This window comes from Ambystoma mexicanum, chromosome 4p, assembly GCF_040938575.1.
Source record: "Ambystoma mexicanum isolate Mex_15411 chromosome 4p, UKY_AmexF1_1, whole genome shotgun sequence".
NCBI lineage: Eukaryota > Metazoa > Chordata > Amphibia > Caudata > Ambystomatidae > Ambystoma > Ambystoma mexicanum.
The window spans coordinates 1,277,770,409-1,277,797,120 of NC_090927.1; positions in this window are offsets into that span (position 1 = coordinate 1,277,770,409).

Below are 26,712 nucleotides of genomic sequence, written 5' to 3' on the forward strand. Positions count from 1 at the left end.
GATTGTTTACTGTGATCTGATTGATGGCTCTATAGTCGATGCAAGTTCTTAAGTCCCCCTCATTTTTAGGCACGAAGAATAAGGGTGAGGAGGCAGGTGACTTGGACGGGCGAGTGAAACCGTTCGCCAGGTACTAATCCAGGTAAATTCTAAGATGCTGATTTTCCTTTTTCTGTCAGAGCGTAAATTCGGCTGCAAGGGATCTGGGCTCCGGGTACAAGATCTATTTCACAATCGTAGGGTCTGTGCGGGGGCAGAACGTTGGCTTGCTCTTGTTTGAAGACATCCTGGTAATCTTGGTATTCAAGCGGTAAGGAGCTGATGAGGCCCAACATGATTCCTTTCTTCGGTTTCAGATTGGTGTCATCTTTTTTGTAACATGTGTCGGCACAATCATGAGGAAATGTCAGAACTCGTTTTCGCCAGTCGATCCTAGGATTGTGGGTCTCCAGCCAGGGCATTCCCAATATCATCTGGAACTGAGGAGCACCAATGAGATCGAAAGTAGTGTCCTCTTGATGCCTGTCCTGACACAGAAGCTTGACTTTCTCTGTGTATTATGTCACTGGGCCGGATGACAGCTGAGAACCATCCACAGCTGTGACGTTTTCTGATTTCTGCTTCTGTCGGAGAGGAAGTCCTATTCGGAGAGCAAAATCTTGGGCAATGTAGTTACCCACAGCTCCACAATCAATATATGCCTCCAAGGCATGTATTTTTGATGGTTGCTTGTGATTCACCAAAAGCACTGGAAGGACTAGATGTGATGTCTGTATGGATTCCTTTTTCATGCTCGACAAGCGGACCCCTACACTTGCCGGGAATTGGCGTTTCCCGAGTTCTGTTCTTCTTCTTCATCAGTTTTGTCTGTTGCCCCAACCGTTTTCTTGGGTGGTTTTACCGGGCAATTACGGAGGAAGTGACCTGCTTGTCCACAATATAAGCAAAGCTGTTGTTGTCTTCTTTTTTCCCTTTCTGCTTTGGTAAGGGGACTTTGTAATCCACCAATTTGCATTGGCTCAGACTGTTCATGTGGTTTAGTCTAGTTCTCACGAGGTCGTACGTAAACTGACCGTCCCTCTGATCTAGCTCGATCCATTTTCTGATTCTGCAACCTATGATCGAGTTGCACTATCAGGTCTATGTAGTCTGCACACCTCACAGGGGGATTCATCACTTGCGCCAACACATCCTTAAGTTCTCCACGTAACCCTCTGTAAAATAGTGTAGTCCTCTTCTCTTCTGGCCAGTTGGTCTGGGCTACGAGACGATTGAAGGTTGTAATATAGGTTAATAGATCTTGACTCCCTTGTCTGAGTGACAACAATTTGTTGTCCAGAGCTTGTCCTTGAGTATGACGGTCAAACAATTTCTCCATCTCATGTTGTGTTAGGCAGAATCCTGTGGAGTTGCCTTAGGGAGCACTACAGAAGATTAATACTACAGGTATATTCAATAAATCCCCTTTGGTATCAGTCTGTACCACAAAGATTTAGTTGGTTACTGTTGCTAAGCAGTCAGATTTATCTCAAGAGGGAGATGAGCAGTATTCAGGGTTTACACATTAGGACTACAATACTATGGAACAAGGAAACACTGACCAAAGCTTTGTATCAAAAAGAATATATATATTTATTTACACACTCTGATGTTCACACACAAATCACTATTATAAAAGCAAGTTAAATCAGTCAAGAAAAGTGTACACAACTCCCTATTTAAATTGTAGACAAGTTTGAGCAAGAGTGAAAACTGAGCAAAACGGCACAGTGAAAACCAAACAGAAATGGCACTCTAACAATTTCTCAAAAGGGAAGAAAAGAAAAGTTATACAGGATTATACTCTTGAACACCCCAGCAACACTTTCCAATAAGATTGTGAACAAGTTAGGCAAGGCAGTACTTCAGCATGTATAATACTGAGGTGAAAACCGAGCAAAATGGCACTTCACAAGTTTAAAAAGGGGGAAGGAAAAGGTGGTTATAGAGTTAGGTGCACCAACACATTTCTAGGTGAGAAGCAATCTAGAGAAGGCAGTTGTAACAGATTTAGCCAGAGTCAATAGGCCTGTGCCAGAGTCAGTGGTACAGGGCAAAGTGCCCAGATGCAAAATGTTCTTGTAGCTGCAGTCAAGTCTTTCTTAAACAATTCAAAAAGGTGGTTGCAGAAGGTGAAAGACAATGTTAGATGATAGGGGCGGCCAACCCAGTAGGTAAGTAAAGGATTTAAAACATCTTTAGCAGTACCCAACGAAAAGGGAGGCCTGGCGGAACAATGTACCTTAAAAGTGGAAGAGGCTCCTGCGGTGGCGGTAGTTCCTGGCAGTTCCTGCAGTTCGGGAGATCCAGCAGAGGAAGAGAGGCTCTCGTCATGGAGGAAGGTTCGAGTTACTGCACTGCCCAGGGATGAAACCAGGCCGCGGTGCTGCCAAACGAATAAAAGGTACGCTCCTTTAAATCGCGGTCCGGGTGGACGGGTGCCTGGCTATCCGGTCTCCTAGTGCTTGGCACTGGCGATTCGACCAAGGCAGGTCCTGGAGGGCGATTGGCGAACTGGTTGGCCCCACCAGCTCAAGGGAAGAAGACTCTTGCAGGTGAAGATCTTCTCGAGTCGTCGGAGTAAAGTGGTGAGGATCTGCAGCAGGGCTTCACCAGTGGTTCAGTCGTTGCAGATGTCTTGGGCTTCTCTCCTCTTCGGCTTCTTAGTTCCAGTGGCAACGTCTTATCCTCCAGTCCTCAGGACCCTGCTTTTATGCAGCAAGACCCCCATTCATACAGCCAGCTGTCACTCACACAGTCGGGTGGCTCTCCTGACGGGAGAACCCCCTAGCCTATCAGGGCAGAGTGTGACTTGGGTTGCGTAGGCAACCCTGTCCAGGGTGCCTATTCCCCCTCCCACACATCCTGTCTACCCCAGACTCAGTGGCGCCTAGAGGAGGGCTTCTGTGCAGAAGCCCGTCAAAAGGACGAACAAAGGATCCCCGACCTGGGTTAGGACTATAGAGAACGACACGAGAAAGAAATTAAATCAAAGTTCTGGCAATAAAAACCTACCGGAGTAAAGTTAATATTAAAATAAACTGCCCGTATGTTAGAGGCTGTCAGTAAAAGTGGTAGCCTCGAACAAAGGGAAAATCCCATAGGAAAATATTCGCGGTCGAATATTTGCGGTAGTAAGCACTGCAACCAGCCAGAAACTTTTGAGAGAGGGACTGTACGGTACCCCCTCGAAAATGTACACTTAGGGAAAAACTATTAACCCTTACCAGTACCTCTATAGTAAGAAGGGTTGTACTGGTTTTTTTCATAAGATTTGACTAGTAAAGTCAAAGGGGACTTTACATGCCCTGGGAGACAGTAATCAGTCCCAGGGTATAGAGTCTATGTTTGGGGGTCGCTACGACACCCCGGAGTGTGCTGTGTACCACACATGTAAAAAGATGATTCATATGAACGTGAGAAAAAACCCATAGACCATAAGCACACAAGATTGCCTAAAACACACACTAGCAGTCTGTCTAAGAGTGGGAAAAAAGGGTCTCACTCTTAGCAGGAGAATAAAATAAACCCTTCAAATCCAGCAAAGCTGCTGGGGGACTCTATAGGTAAGGGAAATTAGCCATAGAAGAGAATTCTCCCTAACACTCGCCCCCCAGACTAAGGGACAGGAGGATCCAATCCACTCCTGAATGAGTCTCTTACCTCTAGTCGGTTAAAAACATCCTAGAGAGACCATCAGCATTTTGGTGGTGACATCCTGACCTGTGCCCAGTGGTAAAATCAATCCCTTGGAGGCAGATTGACCATCTTAACAGTTTTGGGTTTTCCCCTTTCATTTGCATCAACCATCTCAAGGCTTGGTGGTCAGTCTGAATGGTGAAAGTAGAACCATACAAGTATGGCCTAAACTTCTTCAGAGACCACACAATGGCAAAACATTCTCTCTCAATAGTTGCCCACCTTGTCTCAGGTTCCTTCAGTTTCCTACTGATGGAGCAAATGGGGTGTTCCCTACCGTTCTCAACCAGTTGACTAAGGACTGCACCTATACCTGTATTGGAAGCATCTGTTTGCACAATGAAGGGTTGGTGGTAGTCAGGAGCTCTTAGAACTGGAGCTTGACAAAGGGCTCTTTTTCGGCTTTCAAAGGCCTGATTGCACTCCTCATTGCACTCCTCATTCCATTTGACATTTTTAGGAAACTTAGGAGAGGAGATCACATTCAGTGGAGAAGCTATGGTCCCATAGTTCTCAATTAAATTCCTGTAATACCCAGTGAGACCTAGGAAGGCTCTCACCTGGGTTTGAGTAGTAGGTGTTGTCCAATTTTGCACAGCTTCTATCTTGCTGAGCAAAGGCCTTATTTCACCACCTTCTACCTCATGTCCAAGGTAGACCACTCTACTCTGACCAATTTGATATTTGCTTGCCTTTATGGTCAGTTGGGCCTTCTCAAGAGCCTGCAAAACATATCCTAGGTGGTCAACATGTTCTTTCCAAGTAGGGCTGAACACTGCAGTATGCCATGCAGAGGTCCTCCATCCCATTCACAACCTGGTTAACCATCCTTTGGAATGTAGCAGGTGCATTCTTTAAGCCAAAAGGCATAACCTTAAACTGGTATAAGCCAACTGGGGTGGAGAATGCAGTTTTCTCCTTGGCATGGTCGGTCAGGGCTATTTGCCAATAGCCTGACGTGAGATCAAATGTGCTGAGGAACTTGGCTGAACCAAGTCTATCTACCAGCTCATCTGCCCTTGGCAAAGGATGGGCATCAGTCTTAGTGACTGCATTTAGAGCTCTATAGTCCACACAGAATCTCAACTCCTTGGATCCTGCCTTTGGTACTAACACAACTGGGCTAGACCATGGACTAGTAGAGGCTTCTATTACCCAGAGATCAAGCATTTTGACCTCTCCTTTGATGTGGGTCCTTACATTGTCTGACATTCTATAACCCCTGCTTTTGACAGGTAAACAGTCACCAGTGTTCATGTCATCCTGGCCCGAAGGGGTCAAGCCTGATGAAAGTGAAAACAAGGGGGCAAATTGATTTAACAAAACTTTGCACTCCTCCTGTTGTTCAGAAGTCAGATTAGAAGAGAGATTAACTCCTTCTATTTGCTCATCTAAAGGCTTGCCTCTGAGAATGTCAAGCAGAGGTTCACTCTCCTCCTCCTCTTGAGCTGAAGCTAGAAGCAAAGCTCCCAGTTCTGGTCTTGAGACATAAGCTTTTAGACGGTTGGTGTGAAAGACTCTGGGATCCTCCTTAGGGTTGCCTAAGTTCACCTCTCCAAGTTGTCCCACAATCTTGAAGGGTCCCATCCACTTGTCCTGCAAGGCCCTCTGCCTTGTTGGCACCATAACAAGAACTAGCTGGTCTTGGGCGAACTCAGCCATGTTGACCTTCTGGTCATGCCAATGCTTAACCAGAGCCTGACCTGCTTTCAAGTTATCACTTGCCTCAGCCATCATGTGTGACATTCTCCTCCGGAGTCCTATCACATAGTCAGTCACTCTGACTGGCTTGGGGGAAGGAGCACTCTCCAGCCCCTCCTTGATCAGGGTCAATGGACCGCTGACCGGATGGCCATAGAGAAGTTCGAAGGGACTGTAACCCACTCCCTCCTGAGGGACTTCTCTATATGCAAAGAGAAGGCATGGCAATAGAGGATCACACTTTTTCTAAGGGGGGTCTTCTAGAGCTCCTATCATGCTCTACATGGTTCTGTTAAAACTTTCCACCAACCCATTTGTCTGAGGGTGGTATGATGTTGAGAACTTGTAGGTAGCTCCACCGTTTTTCCACATGGCCTTCATGTAGTGGGACATAACATTTTACCCCCTGTCGGATATTACCTCCTTAGGAAACCCAACCTTGATAAAAATACCAAGGAGGGCCTTAGCCACAGCCTGACCTGTAACAGTCCTCATAGGAATTGCTTCAGGGTACCTAGGAGCATGGTCTACTACAACAAGGATGAACCTGTTGCCTGAAGAGGTTGGAGGGTCAAGAGGACCGACAATGTCGATTCCCACCCTCTCAAATGGTACTCCCACTACAGGGAGAGGCACTAAAGGTGCCACGTTCTTGCAGCCACTCTTACCAGAAGTTTGGCAGGTGTGGCAAACTTTGCAATACTTATCTACTTCAGCCCCCATTTTAGGCCAATAAAAGTAGAGGGAGAGCATTTCCTTGGTCTTCTTGAAGCTCAAGTGACCAGCCAAAGGTATCTCATGGGCTAGTTGCAAGAATTGGAGTCTGTTTTCTTGGGGCACTACTAGTCTTTTGTAGTCTCCAGGGGTTGACTCAGTCGGATCACTATAGAAGAGGCCATCTTCCCATTGTAACCTATACTTCCCAGGCTGTTGCCCTTCAAGCTGAGAAGCTGCCTGGTGGCGAAGACCTTCCAGAGTTGGACATTCTCTTTGTTCCCTACTGAAGTCTGCCCTGTTGGGGCACCTTCTGCCAGTAAAGACTGCAGCTCAGGATGGTCCAAAGGGTCCAGATCTCCAATAGGATCCTGGCCTCCTACTAGATCTGAATCCTCCGTATCTAGTTCAACCACACAGGGTGGTACCTCCCTCTCAGCCTCAGCTGGAGGTGGAATCACAGGTGTGATTTCTGCTAACCTAGGAGATTTCCTGGTTGGCAGCACTGGAGTGCTTTCTGCTGGTTTCTTCTTAGAAGTCTTGGGTTTCCCCTTTGCTTCTGGTTGTCTCGAAATTGCAGTTAGTAACTCCAGTGGTGTAGGAGTGATTTATTTTTCCATCATCTCCTCAGGAGAGCCTCTTAGGGTCCTCTCCCTTGCAGTCTGGTGAGCTCTTGTAATCTCTTACTAGGAGGTCTGGGAGTACTTGACACTACTCCCAGATCTTCCAGATTATTGCCCAACAACACCCTTCTAGGTACTTCAGATTGGATACTAACAGGTATTCTGACAGTCATGTTATTACACTGAATGAGAGCTGGTAACTGGGGTAGCATCTGCACAGGCCCTCCAGCTAACTTGGTGAGGCATTTGGGTGCCTTAGCAACATCCTCTACCTAGAAAAATGATTCATCCACCACAGTTATGCTGGACCCAGTGTCCCTAATGGCAGGGGTCTCCTGACCATTGACTAGGACACTGTCCTTATAATACTCTTTATTATTATTTGGGATAGAATTATACACTTCTAAATTCTGTTGTTCCCACAACCCCAAGGATACTAAAGATACACTAGCTGAGACACGGATGGGGTCTTAAGCTAGTAGTTGAAAGTTTCCACTGGTCATTGGTACTTCCTCATCTGGATTGAAGGCTAAGGAGACCAAAGGGGGCCGTGGCTATCAGGCCATGTGAGGAGATGCGTTTCCCGGAGGAGCTCCATCGATCCTGAAATGATCCGTAGATTAACGCACACGCAGGTGCCTACAGCAGCTGCAAATGCAGGAAAATGCACATGAAGGTCCTCAGCGTTACTAGACAAAATCTGAAGCCCATCGGATGTATCAGTACAAAGATGTGGACATTGTGATAATAGCGGTGGCCCCAGATACGCGGCGATCCAAAATGGCGGAACAGAACAAAGGACCCGGCGAGGAATATTCAGCCATGCGACTTGAAAGAGGAAGATATTGAGCGCAAGCAGTGCTGGATGAGGTTTGCATGCCGCGGGGCCCATACACTGACCTCCTTACTGTAAACACGTATGGCAAGAATACTGCAGGCGGGAGCGTGCGGAGCGCCCAGGGTGCGGATGAACATTATCACATATGGTTGGACCCCTCAGCCCGAACACCGCTGGGATAAGTTTGCACACAGCGAATGGGAGCCGACATGCACACGAGCAGGGCTTACCGATAAACAGCCTGACTACACAGCAGCTGACGCCGGCTGCTACGAGACACCAGAAGGGATACATTGTTGTCAGTGGATGCTCGAGCAACAACAATAAGAGCGAGGCCCGGCAATACGCGAAACAGGTCCTGAAGACTAGGCACGAGGACCGGGATAGGCGGGTCACGAAGACCAAGAAGCCTGCACTCCAAGGCAGACACGGAGCTGGGAGGTGCACACAACAAAGGCGGGGGGCCTCCCAAACGAAGGAAAGTGATGGGGACTCACGCTGGGAATATAAAAATGATAAATGAACATCAGCATTGACATTGCACCCTGGCAGTGAACCGGGTCGACTTAAACAAAACAGCCAGGCAGCCCATTTTAATATGTGAGCAGATGACCATTTGAGTATTCCCAAATGAACAGTACAGAAGAGCTGTACCACAGAGCGCCCTGACTGGGCAACGCAATTATGAAAAGTGCAATGCAGGGCGCCTAGCAGGAACGGTGTAGGTGCAACACCAGGCGCGGCTTGACTGAAGCAATAACTATTAATCAGACCACACTGAGGTGTACCAACAGCCAAGTCATGGGCCAAAGGAGATGTCCCAATGCCTATGATGACCCGGGCGAATTTCACTGGTTAAGAGTCAGTAAGACCATCTTCCCGACAACATTGACTGGCATATTGTACGCCGACACGCGTGACACAGGAAGACGCGGTCTGCTAAGGCACAAGAGGGCGCCCACAAAATGGCCGAAAAGGGAAGCAAAGGAAAAGTGAAGCAGTCTACCATGGATATATTCACTACAGCGCAGCAGCCCACAACCTCGCCAGCACAGCCTGGTACTACGGTGAAAGAGACGGAGAATGCGCCGAGGGATGACCAACGCATACTTGAAGCTATCACGGAATTGAAATCCTCGTGGGGTATGGCAATGGCCGAGCTCAAAGAAGTGCTGGAAAAGAAGATAGACACGGTGGGGATAGATGTTAACTTATTGCAGCAAGATGTGAGGGCGCTAGCGGACCGAACTAGTAGCTTGGAGAGTGCTGTGAAGTCAAATGAGGAATGTCGAGAATATGTTACTCCAGGAAATAGGAGCTGACAAACTCTCCCAAGGATTCGCGGTTGAGCGGGCGCATCGAGCCCAGACGAGGAGGCCTCAACCAGGAACACCACCCAGAGCTATATTTGCTAACATTTTGAACTATAGAGATTGAGAAAACATCCTGGAATTCTTCTGGAAAGGTGGTACAATAACCCGAGCGTCAGCAACGATCACGGCCTACCCGGATTACACTATGCTGGTGCAGAGGCAATGATACAGCTATGTGGCAGTCAAGAGGAGATTACACACTGCTGGGATGAAGTATATGCTCTTATACCCGGCGAAGCTAAAAGTTTTGCAAAAGGGCAAAGCCCACTTTTTTGAGACCCCGGAGGAAGCGACAAGTTGGCTGGACACGCATGGATGCCCAGAGTCGGAGGGGGACCAGGACCGAGACGGAGAGGCTAAGTGATCCGATGACATGGGGGCTAAAGAAGAGGGAGTGACATTGCATAGGGGTAAAAGGGCAGGGATTTTTAGAGTTGGATGGTAGTAGGGTAGAGACCACCTGCCATATACGCTTGCTAAGAGAACATTGAGTACTGGAATATAGTGCAAATAACCTCGGTATTTGATGCACAGCGCGGCGACTTATAGATATATCAGAGCCACAGGAAACATGCGCTTTATCCCCATTAGTAGAAGTTGCAGGTGCGCCGATAGGGCAGCATCTCCCCACTGAGTCCCAAGTACAGGCAGCGCCAAGAAAGGGGCTAGATGTGGGGGAGCCTGAGATCCAGGGATGGAGCTGGGCAACAGTTGGCAGGGGAATGGGGGTTGGGGGTGTTGAGTGTTGTGTTGGGGAAGGGTGGGGGGAGGGACGGAAGCAGGGGTAAGGGGCGTTGGGAAATGTTGGGTTAGGATGGGGAGCGGGCTAACATACACGAGCGATGGCCTCCGAGCAGCCTCAGAGATAGACAAAGGAAGGGATGGGACGTGAAGAGGCTATGGGGGACCTTAAGGTAATCACCTGGAATGTCGGGGCTCAATAGCTATTTAAAAAGAAACAAGGTTATGATGTACTTGCGAAGACAGAAGATAGATATAGCCCTGATACAGGAGACCCACCTCATGAAAGACAAACTAGAGGTGGTTCGGAAGAAATGGAGGGGGATGATCACCTGGGTGGCACTGCATGTACCATTCCAGGTACTACAGTCCACAGCAGATGCAGATGGGAGGATGGTGGCAATAAAGGGGCTGGTGGAAAATAAAGATATATGTATCATAAATACGTATGCCCCGAACCAGGACACAGTGGCATATTTCATGACACTATACAGTAAAATGAGATGTACCTGGGGGGGGGGCGATGATTTGGGGAGGGGATTTCAACTGCACTTTGAACCCGAAAATTGACAGATCAGACATAAAAATAGACCGACCCACTCCAGCCGCTAGGGCGCTGCAGTCAATATTGACAGATTTCGGGCTGGCCGACGTATGGAGAGAGCACCACCCACAGGATAGACAGTACTCTCACTACTCTGCCCCACAAAATCTGCACAATAGGCTTGATTATATGTTCGCCACATAGGAGCTGTTGGTGGAAATTGCACAGACCGAATATAAAGCAAGGGTTTTGTCAGACCACTCGCCAATGATCCTGAGGTGGCAATACCGACCCCCAAGGGCCAGGATTCCAACATGGCGACTCAGAGCCGAGGCACTGAAAGATATGACATTCAGGGAGGATCTGAGAGAAGAAATCAGAAACTATTTTGAAACTAATACTGGGAGTGTTGAGTTTGCCGGTACGCTCTGGGAAGCCTTTAAGGTAGTAGTAAGAAGGATTGCCATAGCCAAATCCAAAGGACTACAAGGAGGGATCTTAAAAGAACTGCAGGAAACTGTGGTGGAGCTAGAAGGGTCCTAGGTAGAGAGTGGGGCACCAAAGAAGATGCGGAAACTGTACTTAAATTGCAACAGAAATGCATGGCGTACTGGGAGAGACTATGCAACATTAACTATAAAAAATATGTAGAAAGACAGCACGCGGGAGGGGACAAACCGGGGAGAATACTAGCGTGGTTATATAAAAGCGAAACCCCCAAGACCACAATTCGGGAGATAGTGGGAGAAGATGGGCACACAGAAGACACCCAAGAGGGCGTGAACCAGGAGTTCCTGAGATATTACCAACAATTATATGGGGATGTAGAACGAAGTGACCGTAGGAAAATACAGGAGGTATTAGAAGGCATAAACATGCCGAAAATTAGTACAGATAGCGAGATACATTGCATGCCCCTGTAACTCTAGAGGAACTGGAAGCGGTGGTCCGGCAGCTGCCCACTAGTCAGACCCCTGGGGCCGACGGACTCCCTAGTGAATTTTTAAAAGCGTATAGCGAGGAGATTCTTCCCCCATTCTTGGAAATGTTGAACAAATCATATGACATAGGAAGATTGCTTGCCAGAATGCCTAAGAGAGGCGATCATTGTTCCTCTCCCCAAACCCAACAAGTCGAGCAAGGATTGTGGCTCATATAGGCCGCTGTCGATGTTCAACCAAGACAGTAAAATACTCACAGCGGTACTGGCAAATAGAATGAAAGGGATAATTGATAAACTTATACACCCAGATCAGACCGGATATGTCCCTCACAGGAACATATCTGAAAACCTTAGGCGACTGCATCGAGTCATAGAAGATACCAAAGGGGATTCGGGTGAGATAGCGATAGTATCACTAGATGCAATAAAAGCATTTGGTTCGGGTAAATGGCCTTGGGTGATGGCTGCTCTGGCCAACTACGGGATAGGTCCAGGTTACCTTAGGTGGGCCAAATTACTATAGAGTGCATCGTTGGTCAGAGTTAAGACGGGAGAGATAATATCGGAGAGGTAGCAACTCAGCAGGGGCACTAGGCAAGGGTGTCCGTGGTCCCCTATGTTATATATTTTGGCGCACCTAATCTCATTGTATGCAGATGACAAGCTGCTCTATTTACGATACCCCGAAGAGAACCTCCAGTATATCCTGGTGGTGATGGAGCGATTTGCATCGCTATCTGGTATAACGGTGAACCCAAAAAAGTCATTTATATTTCCACTGGGCAGGTATGTGGGGATCCCACGAGATCAGCTACCAATCCTACAAATACCATGGGAGACAAACACGTTTAGATACCTGGGGATAGCATTCACCACACGGTGGAGGCAGAACATCAACACAATACGGAGAGGGCGGTAAGGGGCATAGAAAACAGCATGAGTTTCTGGGAGAAACTCCCCCTGGCAATGATGGGGAGGGGGGTGATGCTGAAAATGGTGGTCCTGCCGAGATTATTACACTACTTTGGGAATATACCATATTTGATACCAAGGCGATTTTTTGTCAAACTACATAGCATTTGCAGGGACTTCCTCTGGCACGGGACGAGGAACAGAATAGCCCTCTGGAAGCTACAAAACACGCATGAAAGAGGGGGCATCAAATTGCCAAACTATGAGATATACTATCTAGCTAGCCAGCTACAATATGGGGCTAAATGGCTATCAGAAGACCCAACCGCAGAATCCAGTTTATTGAGACTGGAATGTGCCCCGTTCTTCCTGAAAGAGGTGATATGGTTGCCCAAAGAGGAGATGAGAGAACGCCCAGAGATGCTGACAATGGGATGGAAGGTGTTGGGTAGGGCCTGCAAGGTCATGGAAAACCCAACCGCGTGCTCCCCGCAAGCGCCACTAGTTGCACTAACGGTGGCGGATGCACAGTTAATGAAGATGATTAGGAAGCACTGGGAGCCGGTGGGGATAGCAACGATAGGAGATGTAATACAAGAAGGGGGAATCAAAGAGTTTGGGATGCTGGTGGAGGAAACGGGGTTGCATAACGGACAATACATCACATATACCAGAATGAGGAAGCGGATCAAAGAGACATGGTCAGGAATAATACTAGAGGAGCTACTGGACGCCACCATAGAAACAATATATGACATAGCAGAAGGAGGGCACGAAATATGTAGAATATATGAGCTATTGATGTCCAAAGCGGGGAAGGAAGTGATACAACTAAGACAGGACTGGTAAGAAGATGTGGGTGCCCCTATGAGTGACGGGATGTGTGAAAGGCCCAAGGATATCACAAGAAAGTGTTGAGGAATGCAAGGTTACAGCAGATACAGTTATACATAACCCATAGGGCATATATGACTCCCCAAAGGATAGCCAAATTCAAAAACGTGGACAGGCAAACGTGTCCTAAATGTGGCGAAGAAAATGCTGGGATGACACACATGTTCTGGGCATGCCCAGAGATTGGTAAATTCTGGGAAGAAGTAGCCCAGAGATTAGACGGAAAAGGGGTCAGGATAAATATCGAGTCGGTATGGGCATGTATGATCGGAGGGTTCCCCAGATCACGCAAATTAAAACATGTAAGCAAACTGAAGGACCTGGCGTATATACTTGCAAAGCGCAGGATTGCCATGGGATGGAAGGCATACCACAGACCAAGGATAGAGGTCTGGTGGAAAGACCTCCAGAAATGGACTGAAGCTGAAACAGCGGTGTGGCAAGATGCTGGTAATACTGGAGGGGAGGAGGAAGTGGGAACCCTGACGGCCTGGAAAAAGTTAGTGGCTACACTGTATGGGCCAGCCCAGGACTGGTCAAGTGACCAGGGCTCAGTTGAAAACATAGACAAGGAATCCCTTTTCAGTTGCAGAGCGTGCGGTGGAGTAAGCTCGTAAGGGGGGAGGGAATGGGGATGCAATTGACATTCAGTGATCTGTGTGAAACTGAGTTTTGTTCCATGTACTGCAAGTCAATTGTTTGTTTGTTTTGAAAATTAATAAAAATTGTTTTTAAAAAAAAGGCTAAGGAGACCGTGTGGATCGCTGAAGGTTTACCCGTACATCTGGGATCCCCTTTCACATGATCAGTTGAAACACAAACACAACATTTCCCAAATGTCTTAATGAATGGTGGCTTGTTCTGAACTCATTCTGGTCTGGGACCAGAAGGTACACTAGCCTGATTAGGTTTCCCTTGAGGCTTACCCTTAGAATTTTGTTTGTGGCCCTCTTTGGAATTGGAATTATTTGAATTCTCTTTGTTGTCTTTCTTTGGCTGCTTTCCCTCATCCTTTTTCTGAGTGACCCCAGAATCTGTGTGAGTAGCCCTGTTGGCAATACACAAGTCAGAAGCCTTAGCTAGTTTCTTGGAATCTAGTTCTTTTGAATCAGCCAAGTGGTGTCTGAGCTCAGGAGAGCAGGCATCATAGATAGACTCCAACATTACAAGATTTGTCATTCCTTCATAAGTGTTCACTCTGTAACCCTTAATCCACCCCTCTAAGTTTTTCAAACACTCATTCACCCAAGTAGCCCAAGGGATACTATCATGCCTTTTGAGGGTCCTAAACCTCTTAAGGTACTGGGAAGGGGTCTTCCCAAATCTAGCTATTAAAGCTAGCTTTACACATTCATAATCCATCTGTAGTATCCTAGCACAACATCTACTATGTGTGCTGTGTGTCTATGTGAGTGAGCAGTGGAGCTTGGAGTGTTGGTGCGAGGCCTGGAATGGGGTGAGTTTAAGGGTTCCAGGAGAGGACGATTGAAGGACTGGCAGGGAGAGAGCCAAGGGAAGCAGAAGCACATCACCTGATCTCCTGTCTTACTTTCCCACTGTAACTGGAACAATAAAGAAGACTTTACCTTTTTATAATCCTGGCTCTGGTGTGGTTCCTGAGTTTCCTGCCTGTGTCTTTACCACACCAAGATACCTTATTTGGCGACGAGGAGCAAAAGAACCTGAATGAGGGTAGGAGACTGAAGAGTGATGAGAAATGGAGATCCAAGAGAAGGAGAAGTGAAGACTCTGAGGTGATGGTGCTCCAAGAGAAGGGCAGAGTTTTAGAAAAATAAAGCGGAGGCTGTAGCATGTGGAATCCACAGAAGTCAATGCTGCTTGGAGTCTGGGAAGGCCCAGTAGAGGTATAAGTCCTGCAGGGTACAACAATATGGAGGAGAGCATCCTTGCAGGCAGCCTGAAGACGTGTGTACACTATCCTGCCTTTGGTGTACTTATGAGGACATTGAAGTCGTGAGTGCAGAGTGGGGCCGAGAAGAAATGAAAAAAAAATGCAGGTTTCCTGAAGATTTACTGTCTGCGTGTTTAAAGGTACTGTGGGAAATCATGGGCGGATTAAAATTTAGGCCATAATATGGGTCCCTTGAGGCTGAGGGCGGCGCGCGCGCCTGGCAAGCTTTTCCGTGCTTGCATTCCAGCCTGTCAGTTGGTTTGGAACGCATAAGAAGGGGCCTGGCGCCATGCTCCAGCTCTCCTTGTTCGGAGAAAGCATCTGAGGCATTAAAGGAAAGGTGGAAAGGTCCTAATGTCATGGGCCAACGCGATGACGTGCTATCAGGAAACAGTACATTCCTCATTGGACCTGCGTGGAGAAGAGTGCGTATTGTTTTACATGCCGAGCCCAAGGACGCGCATCGTTGAGGTGAAGAGTGTGCCGAGAGAAGAGGAAGCTTTTATTTGTCTGCAATAAAGACGAACGGGTAGAGATTTTTTTTTAAGGAACAACATGCAAATAAATACGAGGTCAGCGCAGCATTGTGAAATTGTTATTGTGGAACAGTAAGCGTTTTTTTACAGTAAGCAGTGCAATTTGGGAATGTTTTTTTGTATGAGGCGGCGTACATTTTTTTACTACGCATGCAGTGTCACAAGGACGTTATGAAGAATTGCTTTAAGTGCACGGCATGTTTTAATGCAACAACAACGTGATTTTAAGTTGTTTAGAGTTGCGACCTACACAATTACAGAGGAAAGTATGATGAGAATGGTAATGCATTTCGGAGGTTATGTTTTGGAGACATGTTGTATTACAGGTTTAACTAAAGGACATCAGTGAAAAAAAATGGTAATTTTGATGCTTCCTTTTCTGAGACAGTTATGTTATAAGACGTGAAGATATTTGATTTAGATGACATTTAGTCAGAAATTCGAAATATGAGTGGTGTGTGTGTCTTCTTTAAATGATGTGGAATACAGTTGAGTTCATGTTAGAGTTAAACATTGCACATATTTTAGTAGATTCTGTACGGCATAATAATGTTCATAATGTATATGTGCAGGGTTTGAAATGCATTAGTAATTTTTCTTAAATGATGTTCTCAATAAGGGATTAATGGGTAATCACAATGCCATTTGGGTGAAATGTTATTCTTAGATATGAATATGATAATAGTGTTCAATCTTAAGGTGAAATGTCCACGGAGTTGTTTTGACATGTAATTGACACACTTCCAGAATGGTGCCTGATCAACACCATGGGCCTCATTACACGGTAGGCGGTGGATGCCGGTAAAATACTGGCACCGCCTTGGTGGAAAGGGGAATTACCGCCCTATTCCAAGGTTGGCGGGGCGGTAATTCCCCCTTCCACCATTGCCCTTCCCCATTCCTATTTTTGCCCCATAGGGCATAATGGGAATGGGGAAGGTGCTAATTACGGTACCGCAAATTTGCAGTGCCGTAATTAGCACCAAGGTCCCTTAGCGGGTTGGTTTTTAACGCCTGCTAAAAGCAGGCGTTAAAGTACCAACCCGCTAAGGGACCTCGTAGTAAGGTGGTAAGGGTTAACGGTCACTGGTACCATTACCGGTGACCGTTAACCCTTACTGCCTTCCGTGTAATGAGGCCCCATGTCTGAAAGTGTCATTCATTCCCTTTATGATGTGTTAGTGGGCGTATGATTGTGTGCATGTGTGATGTTTGATGCAATTTAGTGAATGTGCATGTGAGTTGAGGTTGCATTAGTAGTATGTATCTGGATGTGAGAGTGCATTGAGAGTATGCAACTGAGGTATGTTGTGACATACGTGTGTAAGTGTAAGCGTGTGAGAGATAACACGTTTGAAGTGAGTGAGATTGCAATGGGTGTATGCAATTGTGAGTACGTACTTTAGGAGGAGAAAGCGTGTGAGAGGTAGCACGCATGTAGTAGAGGGTGAGGATCGCATGCTGGCCAGGTGTGATGCCTTGTGGAAACCCTAGAGTAACCGGTGATTGGCGGTTGAACGCAACAGGGGAGTTGTGTTTTGTGGTGGTAGGACAGAAAGTTCCTATAGTAGGACACCATAGTAGGAGACTATGAGGCGTAAGTAGTACCCGTGAAGTTGTAGGGGTAGGCTCTACACAATCTTGGTAGTATGCGGTTAGTGTTTCCGCTTTTGTCTCCTGTTAGGGATTATAGTGTCGGTTTAGGAGTGATTGGTTAGACTCCTGAAGTCTGTGGTGCCAAGTAATGCAGTTGATGTATGTTGTTTTTCCTGTTAATGCCTAGTTAGGCTGTGGTTATTTTGAGTTGGGCACACAGACAGTTGAGTTTAGTTTTTGGTGTCATGGGGACACAATGTATTGGACAGTTTTATTAGAACTGTTTATTACATGGTTGATGAGATACATTATCATACAATTTTATCATTCGGATAAGCACTACATTTTCCATTCTTGTTGTATTTGCACTGGGTTTTTGTTGTTGTAGCAGGAACTTTCAGCAGGTACCACCATTTTTTACATTTTGTTGTTGCTCAGGCGGAAGGTTTGTTTTGCATGGTAGTGATTGTGCACTCTATACGCACCACGCCTTTTGTGGTTGTGTCGTTTTTTTTTTGTGATCTTTGTTTTGTTAGTGGCTTTCCTAAAAATGTTCTTCTCTGTTATATGTGAGGAGAGAGGTGGTGATGTTGATAGTGGCTAGGAAGGTTACAAGCAAGGTTAGTGAATTTCAGACCTTAGTTATTCTCCATGTGTTTTGTTTTTGATTAATTTCATAGGATGTTGGATGTAGTGAGTTACTTGTTTTACAGCGACTGGAGTGTCCTGTATAAGGGTGAGATTGTGCCGGGACGTGGCAGGTCCAGGGTTTGGGCGTGGCAGGCCCTTACAGAAGGAGAAGAGGTTTTGTACTGATTGTTTAGGTGAGTTAGATGTTGTTTGCTCAGAGAGAGCAGGTTGTGCTTGGGGGTGGCAGCCCTGAGGTCCTGGGGGGCAGACCAGGACAAAAGATGAAAATGTTCCTCGAAGGTATATTCCTTTTATACAGATGGATGGTTATACTTTTTCCTTTTTTATCAAAGGAGGGGGATGTTGTAGTATCCTAGCATAACATCTACTATGGTGTGTCTATGTGAGTGAGCAGTGGAGCTTGGAGTGTTGGTGCGAGGCCTGGAATGGGGTGAGTGTAAGGATTCCAGGAAAGGATGGTTGAAGGACTGGCAGGGAGAGAGCCAAGGGAAGCAGAAGCACATCACCTGATCTCCTGTCTTACTTTCCCACTGTAACTGGAACAATAAAGAAGACTTTACCTTTTTATATTCCTGGCACTGGTGTGGTTCCTGGTTTCCTGCCTGTGTCTTTACCACACCAAGATACTTCACCATCCTATCCAACTCCCCCAACTCCATTATCACATCAGATGCAACAGGGGGGAGCCTAGAGAACAACCAGGGGATCAACTGATTCCCTGTGATGTCCTGGAGCCCATGATTGTACTCAAACATAGCTAACCAATCTAATACATCCAACTTAGGTTCATACATACCCACAATCTCTTTAAGCATCCAGGGTCTTTTGGACTGGAGGATCTAGAGGATTCGGGGAGATAAGCATTTTCCAAAGACAATTTCTTCATCTCTAGCTCATGGTTGAGCTCTATTTCTTAGAGCCTTAGTTCTTGATGTCTCTATTCAGTTTGGGCACTAATTCTTTTGAATTCAAGTCTCATTTTCTCTAGAGTGATACATTCTGGACTTAATTTGGGACCTGACAATGGTCCAATAACCATAGGTTGAGGCCTTTGAGCAGGCAGAGGGCCAGAAGGGGTGACATTGTTATCCTCCTCTTCCTCTTCTGCTTCAACAATAACATCTTCAACATTATCATCCTCAATGTTTGCTACATTTGCTGGAGGGGTAGGCACTACAGCCCAGTCTCCAGACTTTGTTTTTCTAACAATCTTTCAATCATTTCTGATTTCTTGCCTTTGACAGGAAGACCTTTCTGTCTACACAGATCCCTTAAATATTCAGCAGTATTTGTAAGGAGGGTCTCCTGGCTATAGCTTTCCATCTTTGACATTCTTTAAAATTAACTTTTAGTGATTGTTAAGCCTTGTGGTTAATTGAACCAAAGTACTAGCAGCACTCTAAAATGTAAATCCAATACTTTTATCCTCACCGCTGTACACCAGTTTTAGGCAGAATCCTGTGCAGTTCCCTTACGGAGCACTACAGAAGATTAATACTACAGGTATATGCAATAAATCCCCTTTGGTATCAGTCTGTACCACAAAGATTTAGTTGGTAGCTGTGGCTAAGTAGTCAGACTTATCCCAAGAGGGAGATGAGCAGTATTCAGGGTTTACACATTAGGACTACAATACTATGGAACAAGGAAACACTGACCAAAGCTTTGTATCAAAAAGAATATATATATTTATTGTACACACTTTGATGTTCTCACACAAATCACTATTATAAAAGCAAGTTAAATCAGTCAAGAAAAATATACACAACTCCCTATTTAAATTGTAGACAAGTTTGACCAAGAGTGAAAACTGAGCAAAACGGCACAGTGAAAACCAAGCAGAAATGGCACTCTAACAATTTCTCAAAAGGGAGGGAAAGGACAAGTTATACAGGAATATACTCTTAAACACCCCAGCAACACTTCCCAATAAGATTGTGAACAAGTTAGCCAAGGCAGTACTTTAGCATGTATAATACTGAGGTGAAAACCGAGCAAAATGGCACTTCACAAGTTTGAAAAGAGGGAAGGAAAAGGTGGTTATAAGAGTTAGGTGCACCAACACATTTCTAGATGAGAAGCAATCTAGAGAAGGCAGTTGTAACAGATTTAGCCAGAGTCAATAGGCCTGTGCCAGAGTCAGTGGTACAGGGCAAAGTGCCCAGGTGCAAAACGTTTTTGTAGCTGCAGTCAAGTCTTTGTTAAACGATTCGAAAAGGCGGTTGCAGAAGGTGAAAGACAATGTTAGATGATAGGGGCGGCCAACCCAGTAGGTAAGTAAAGGATTTAAAACACTTTTAGCAGTACTCAACGAAAAGGGAGGCCTGGCAGAACAATGTACCTTGAAAGTGGAAGAGGCTCCTGCGGTGGCGGTAGTTCCTGGCAGTTCCTGCAGTTCGGGAGATCCAGCAGAGGAAGAGAGGCTCTCGTCGTGGAGGAAGGTTCGCGTTACTGCACTGCCCAGGGATGAAACCAGCCACGGCAGGGCAGGTCCTGGAGGGCGATTGGCGAACTGGTTGGCCCCACCAGCTCAAGGGAAGAAGACTCTTGCAGGTGAAGATCTTCTCGAGTCGTTGCAGAAAAGTGGTGACGATCTGCAGCAGGGTTTCACCGGTGTTTCAGTCGTTGCAGATGTCTTTGGCTTCTCTCCTCTTCGGCTTCTTAGTTCCAGTGGCAACGTCTTGTCCTCCAGTCCTCAGGACCCTGCTTTTATGCAGCAAGACCCCCATTCATACAGCCTAGTTGTCACTCACACAGTGGGGTGGCTCTCCTGACGGGAGAACCCCCCAGCCTATTAGGGCAGAGTGTGACTTGGGTTGCGTAGGCAACCCTGTCCACGGTGCCTATTCCCCGTCCCACACATCCTGTCTACCCCAGACTCAGTGGCGCTTAGAGGAGGGCTTCTGTGCAGAAGGCCGTCAAAAGGACGAACAAAGGATCCCCGACCTTGGTTAGGACTTTAGAGAAAGACACGAGAAAGAAATTAAATCAAAGTTCTGGCAATAAAAACTTACCGGAGTAAAGTTAATATTAAAATAAACTGGCCGTATGTTAGAGGCTGTCAGTAAAAGTGGTAGCCTCGAACATAGGGAAAATCCCATAGGAAAATATTTGCGGTCGAATATTTGCGGTAGTAACCACTGCAACCAGCCAGAAACTTTTGAGAGAGGGACTGTACGGTACCCCCTCGAAAATGAACACTTAGGGAAAAACTATTAACCCTTACCAGTACCTCTATAGTAAGAAGGGTTGTACTGGTTTTTTTCATAAGATTTGACTAGTAAAGTCAATTGGGACTCAACATGCCCTGGGAGACAGTAATCAGTCCCAGGGTATGGAGTCTATGTATGGGGGTTGCTACGACACCCCGGAGTGTGCTGTGTACCACACATGTAAAAAGATCATTCCTATGAGGGTGAAAAAAACCCATAGACCATAAGCACACAAAATAGCCTAAAACACACACTAGCAGTCTGTCTAAGAGTGGGAAAAAAGGGTCTCACTCTTAGCAGGAGAAAAAAATAAACCCTTCAAATCCAGCAAAGCTGCTGGAGGACTCTATAGGTAAGGGAAATTGGCCATAGAAGAGAATTCTCCCTCACATGTTGCAAATTCCCAAAGTTCCTGAGTAAAGGGTCATCTTGATTTACCAAAGGTATAGACCAGTCCGCCGCACTACCTCCTAAATACGAGAGTAAAAATGCCACTTTGGCTTGGTCATTACGAAAGGCTCCTGGTCTGCACAAGAAATTAAGGTGACATTGGTTCATAAATACAGCAAACTTGTTTGGGTCGCCAATTAAGCGTTCGGGAGGGGCTAGAGGCACTGCTCCTGGAGGAACCACCTGAACCGGTGTTGATTGTTGTGGTGTGGAAGAATGAGAAGAATGGGTCCCTCCAGGCAGTGGAACCCGTCCTGCTTGTGCTTGTAGCATTTGTCTTGCCAATTTGTCAGTTCTTTCTCAAGTTACAATAAGATCCCTGCGTAATGCATTGGTTTCTTGTCTTGAAGCATGTACTTCAGCCCGTAATTCCCCTAGTAAGAGGGCTAACTGATCTGTTTCTGAAGTTTCCATAACGCTCTGGCAGAGAGTATTAGAGGCTTCGTGTTCTGTTACGCTCACCTGGTCTCTGCGGAGGCGTTGGGGTACGGTTGCAGCCCTCCCTGAACTTGAATCACCCGCTTCAGGCCTCTCCCTCAGTAGAAAAGCTGTGAGCGGTAGTACGTGGTGATACTGCTCCTGTGTGAAGATAAGAGTGTGTGACTGCGCCAATCTGTGATTGTTGTACCTCTCGAACCCTTCACCCCAAAGTACGGTTTCTGTGAGCATACGCCGGCCCATAAAGCTCACCTGTGAATTATGGAAGATAAGCTCTCCGTCCTGCTACTTCTGGCAGGGGCGCATCGAATGGGATCTAGTTCCTTCACTGATCCCTGATAAGGATTGGTCCAGTCCAGCTGCGACTATGCTTCTCCTTATGATTGGTAAGTCTTTCTTGAGCTCTTGTAATGCTGTTCGTTCTGTTTAATGTCTTTATATATTGCTCCTATTTATGCCTGCAATAATGTCTCTCTTCTGTTTTCTTCCCTTAGACGGAAATGCGGCCTCAATGCAGCTGTGAGACGTGGCCGGATGGAAGATGGATGCTACCGCAATGTTCGACAGCAGGTAAGTGATGGTTTAAGGAAAAGCGCGAAGTATGGTGAAGCGCAACCTTAAACTGACTGTGTTTTCGATGTCTAACCTTGTGTTCTGTTTTTCCTTGCAGGCGCTGCTGTCGATGATGAAGCGTGTCGTGCTGCGGTGCCAAGATGAAGATTTCGGCGTTCCAGAAAGTGTAAAGATGAATACTTGGTTCGCCGAAGAGATGTACGGGTAAGAACAGCTTCCCCCAGTTGGTAAGTATGCTGACAGGAAGCAGGATGACCAGGAAGCAGGATTTTCAAAGGTAAGTCTGACCTCAGGCGACGGTGAGCTTTACGCTGCTTGCAAGTGCAGAATAACGCGAAGCGTCTGTCTTGAGGATCGGGGCAGCTTATATAGCTGAGATCGTGGCAACGCCCATTAGGGCCGGTTTACCAGCCACACCCTGCCACTCCTAGAGAGGGAGCACGTGCAAAGGCAATCCATTAGCAGCCACACCCACGAATACACTTGGGGCTGCTTAATGGATGGAATGTTCAAGGTTAATGCATCCTGCTTAATGGATGGAATGTTCAAGGTTAATGCATCTGAAGTGCTATGACCATAATAAAAGCTTTTGGTGTTAAATGGATGTTCTTGTTTACTTTTGTTCATGAGCCTGGGGCCAAAGACGCCAGGACAGTGTCCACCCAGGTCTCCTGTGCATGCGACCCCTGCATGCCTGTGCCCCTGACTTCATGACCATGACAGCAGTATCCCTTTATCTAACGCTTTGTTTAACATTGCTAATAGCGGGAGGAGCAACACCTCTTTGTATGTCTTGTAGAACTCGCTAGGGAGTCAGTCCACCCCAGGAGCCTTACTAGTGGGTAGTAGCTTTATCAACGCCTCTAATTCCTCTACCGTAATTGGAACCTCAAGGGTCTCCCTCTCCGCAGTCCCTAATTTGGGAAGGCCAATGTCCGCCAATGTTTCTATCACATCATCTCCCTCTACCCCATGTACACTTTATATAGTTGCTGGTAAAATTCTACAAAGCCTCTGTTAACCCCTTCTTGGGTATCTAGTATTAGTCTATCCATGCCCTGTATTGCTCTAATCGTTTGCCTTGGCGTCTCACTCTTATGTAGCCAGGCGAATAACCTGCCCGGCTTGTCTCCCACTGCGTGCTGTATTTCCACATATTTTGTATAATTCAGGTTGCATAGTCTCTCCCAATACTCCCTACAATCTTGTTGCAACTGCCCAATAGTTCCAGTCTCTTCAGGGGAGTGCTTGCCCTTACGCATAAAAGCCTATAATTTCCTCTATGCTTCGCGTAGCTCATGTGTTATCCCACCTTGCAGACCCTTGGATTTAGATATTGCCTCTCCCCTGACCACTACCTTAAATGCTTCCCATACTGTGCCGGCCGAGTCTACACTCCCCGTGTTGTGCTCAAAATATATATATTTTAAAAAAAAATGTTTTATTCAAACCATTGTTTATAGTTTGATTAACAAACTTTTACAACTTTCATTTCTTTTTTTCATTACAATTTCCAATTTCGTATCTTCTTTACAATGAATTTACATATAAAATACAATTTTCCCAAAAATTCTAAAACATCTCAGAAGGGATCTCAATATAGTTATTCCTCCTAGTTTCTATGATGACTGCTTCTTGGTGGGGTTCAACTAATGCAGCCCCTTACTTATATGCCCATAAATCTTTTCATTTGATAGTATCACATTTCCCTCAATACAAACAAATACAGCATAATTTTGTTGATTAACAATCAGTATATAAGCTCAGAGTTTATATTCACACATGGTTCATTCGCTGTTTTCCTCAAGGACATTTACATAGTGGGCGGTTTGTTTTTCCAATTCAAGATTCAATATAGATAGAAAACGCGTAAGCCGTAAAATGGCTTTGGTGGTGGAGCCCCACATGCATACTAACCATAACCACTCGCTTGAAGCAACCCGAGTACCCAATGTTTCACTTTCAAGTATTTCTTTTCGTTGTACTCCAAAGTAACCACAGTCGGTGATCAGGTGCTTAAGCGACTCCTGCATGTTAGACACCTTGCAGAATCTGCAGTTATCTCCCGATATTCCCTCGTTGGGTTTCATCAAATTTTTTGTGCGTTCTAAAGTTGGAAACTGGTTTAACTTAAACCTCAAATATAGATCTCTGGCTTTTGGACAGGGAAGTTGCAGTAAGTAAGGTTTATGTGGTAGACGTATCGAAGCAAACTTAGTCACTTCTTTGTAGGTTTTGTATTTTCCAATGACGTTTATGGTTTTGCACCAGTCGTGCGCAAATAGGTGAAGTTTAACATGCGCTTGGCGAAATTCCAAATCAGTAGGAGTGAGTGCTAGATCATCCAATATGGCTCCCATTTTCATATAGAAGATTTTAAATGAGGGGGGATTGGAGGCATTAAGCATCAACCCCAAATCTTCATGTAAGGAGTTTTTGGGAGCGAATAGCATTTTGCCAAGGTTTGTTAATTGGCGCCAATTGTATCGAGCGGACAAAGATGTCAGTGCCAATTCCTGCCTGAGAACCGCATTTGGAAGCGAGTTGGCCAAGCGCAGCACGCCCTTCCGTAGACGACCTTGGAGTTGGTCCAAGAATTGGTCTATGTTTGCCAGGCACATGTCGAGGGCGTACAATAAGATCGCCTCCACTTTGAGGGTATAGAATTCAAAAAGGGGAAGCAGGGAGAACTTGCAATATTTAGTTAGTACCATACGCATTTGAGTGGAAAGGATTTTAGCCTTTTGGTTGAGGGTACTCTTCCACATGTTAATTGCGTTTGAGTCGGATATCAAATAGCCCAGATATCTAATCGTAGATGTCCCAGGGATGGGCGTGCTGCCTATGGTCCACTTCCATGGACCAGGGCATCTCTTCAGGTTCTTGAGTATAAAGATGCTAGATTTAGCTGCGTTAAAATCAAGATTATGCGAAGAGCAATAGTCGGCAAATATAGAGAGTTTTGTTTGCAGACCTGACGGTGTACGGTCGAAGATCACAATGTTGTCAGCAAACGCAAGCCACTGGATTTTTAAATGGCCTAGTCTGGCAGGGTAGCTGATCTGTTTCAGCCAGATGTCATTAATGCTGCAGAGACACAAATTAAACAAAGTGGCTGCCAGATTACATCCCTGTTTTACTCCAATTCAACTCAACTCTGATATAGTAGACGATATTGGTATGCAGTTTGGATATTAGGTATATGATGTGCATAGGAATACCCAGCATCCGCATTTTTTGCCAAAGAATTCCCCGCACCACGCAATTGAAGGCAGCCGTCAAGTCCACTGATGCCATATATAGTGGGCCTGAATCAGGTGTCTTTGATTTCGCGAGTAGATGCGCCATGAGTATAGCATTAAGGGATGTCCCCATCTGGGCCCGAAAGCCAATCTGGAACCGCGATAGAATGTTATTATTTTTTAGAAAGGCCTGGAGTTCCCTGAGTATTAGAATTGCAAACACTTTGGCTGTTGCGTCTATGAGGGCAATGGGCCTATAATTTGCGGGGTTGTCTCTGTCTCCCTTTTTGAAAATGGGTAAGATGATTGAGCCCAACCATGATTCAGGGATGACTAAGGATGTTAGAATATTGTTGAATTGAGATTTCAGAAGTTTTGCCCATAGTCAGGGTTCCGCTTCAAAACACAGGGCGGAATCCCATCCGGGCCAGCTGCCTTAAAATAGTTTAGGGCATTAACAGCACACTCAATGTCTTGCAATGACCAGACAGGTATAGGTAGTTGGGGAGTAGTAAGTTCCTCTGCATTTGTGGCCTGGAATCGCACTGGAAGCGCAAATTTGTCCCCATAAAATTCGACCCATGCTGCAGCAGATATCGAGGATGCCTGATTTGTAGATAATTTTCCAGAGTCCTATCTAAGAATTGCCCATGTCAAACGCTGGTCACTGCGGCATAGTAAGGTTATGACCTTTTGATTGTCAAGATTGAATTTGTAATGTTTTAAGTTTTTGCATTTGTTACGATAAATGTTACAGATCATATATTCTTTTCTGCTTGGCGTATTCATCTATAGAACAAATTTTATTTTTGAGCTTGCGTAATTCTGCATTTTTGAAGCGTTTATCATGTAGGAGTTCGGGACAGCCAGTCTGGGAATTTAAGGCATGTGTAGCAGTTTTTTCATTTTGTATTGTCCCCATTATAGCCGCCAAAGTTTCCAAATATTTAATTGGTTCTATGTTGGGTTGTGGTTCTGAGCTAGTGCTGTCCCAAAAACCGCCAAGCCATTCGTCAAAACGAGCATTGATCATGTCGCATAATCGATTATTCCACCTAATGGAGATCCCTGGGCGGTCCCC